The 1,908-nt window shown below is 37.6% G+C and overlaps 1 protein-coding gene across 1 annotated transcript in view; it reads left to right on the plus strand.

Annotated features, from left to right (window-relative positions):
- The window catches only part of LOC106871189 (von Willebrand factor A domain-containing protein 8), an 85,720-nt gene that overhangs the window by 4,104 nt on the left and 79,708 nt on the right, over positions 1-1,908 (plus strand). The gene's annotated exons all lie outside the window — the stretch shown is intronic.

A 1,908-nucleotide genomic window follows, 5' to 3' on the forward strand; every position in this document is an offset into this window, starting at 1 on the left:
TGTCTGTCTCTCTCTCTCTCTCTGTCTCTCTCTGTGTCTCTCTGTGTCTCTGTCTGTCTCTCTCTGTCTCTCTGTCTCTATCTCTCTCTGTCTCTCTCTCTCTCTCTGTCTCTCTCTGTCTCTGTCTCTCTCTCTCTCTCTCTCTTGATTTCCTTTCTCACATTTGCCCTCTCTCTCCTTTGCTTTCACCCTGTGTCCTCTGAGTCTCTCTCTCTCACCCCTTTTCTCATGCACATCCTCTCATTCACCCTTTCTTATACACCCTCTTTGTTATACACTCTCTCATACATTCTCTTTCTTTTATTCACATTAAGGATTTCTTTAATATTCCTTCTTGATTCATTTTAGCTGAACTTCATATTTAGTTATTATTTCAGTTGCTTTTAGAGTTTGTGAGGCTTCTTTAAGTAATGGTTATTGTATTAGATGGTATATAAGAGGCAAATGTCTAAACAAAAAAAAATCGTCTTTGCTCCTTTGTGCAAAGTTGGGTCTCTATTGTAATGCACTTAAAACTTCCCCCCCAGATTTTGTAAGGCTGAAATTGGGGTGCATCTAATATGCATGTAGTGGCGCGAAATTATAGCCGCCATTGAGGAAGTACTAGTCTGCGCATGCGCAGGGGACTTCACCACCGGAAGCCCCTCGAGTTGAGCATGCGTAGTAAAACTCGTACTTAAGCAGTTACTTTCATTATCTCAGCGAGTTGAGCCTGAGACCTTCTACATGACAACACCTCGCTCCTTCATGAAGCACTTTTACACTGTTCTCTGGCAGACATCAAGGAAGACCTTAACCTTCCATTACCAAACTACAACTTAATCAGCGGCTGCTAAGCTGAATGACAGGAATCTGTATAACCAAGTATCATCATAAATAAAACCTTTTTATTATACTGTAAATTGTTCTGATGTCTCTTCATTTATAATGCTGTTAAAAAGGTGATAGAGACAGACTAAAGTCTCTATGACAACTATATCATACCTATTTACATGCATATGCATCTTCTGTGCCATCAAATAGGGTAGGTTGGAAAAGTAACAGTTTATAGATTATAGGAATATTAATGAAGTTTTAATTTAATCAGAGTGTTTGTATCTGGGTCAGTCTCAGGCAAGTTTGTATTAAATGCGAATGTCCGAGTTTTTCGACTGATTAATTTCAATGCCAGCATACTAGATAACACAAGAGAAATTTAACCCTTTAGCATTTAAACTGGCCATATTTGATCCATAAATTCTACCTGTTCTGTGTTCAAACTGGCCAGATCTCACTCCTTCTCTACAATTTTACTCAAAAACTAAACAATCATGTCATTGACATTTCAATGCTCTGAGATAATTCATGATTAATTAATTTAAAACAAGGTAAATAAATAAACATTAAATTTGACGGGAGTCTTTGCAGACCTGTGTACTCTACAGATAGCAACTAACCAGATTTTACTTTTTTTTTTTTTGCCTTTCACTTGTTTCAATCATTTGACTGTGGCCATGCTGGGGCACCACCTTGAAGAGTTTTAGATGAACAATTTGACCCCCAGGATATATTTTTTCAAGTCCAGTAACACATATTCTGTTGGTCTCTTTTGCTGAACTGCTAAGTTACGGGGATGTAAACACACCAATACCGGTTGTCAAGTGGTGGTGGAAGACAAACACAGACACAAAGGCACACTCACACACACACACACACACATATATATAGTTGGAATTTACAAAAAAAAAGAAACAAAAGACGAAGATGGGTGTGTAAACAACAAACAGATGTATTAGTTTAACGCTTGGGAAGTGAGAAAGTCTTTTATGTTTCGACCCTACGCTCTTCAACAGAAAGGAACACAGAAATAAGCAAAGAGAGAAAATAAAAAAGGTTTAGTGGCTAGCGATCATATATATATATATATGT

This window comes from Octopus bimaculoides, chromosome 18 (genome assembly GCF_001194135.2).
Source record: "Octopus bimaculoides isolate UCB-OBI-ISO-001 chromosome 18, ASM119413v2, whole genome shotgun sequence".
Classification (NCBI taxonomy): domain Eukaryota; kingdom Metazoa; phylum Mollusca; class Cephalopoda; order Octopoda; family Octopodidae; genus Octopus; species Octopus bimaculoides.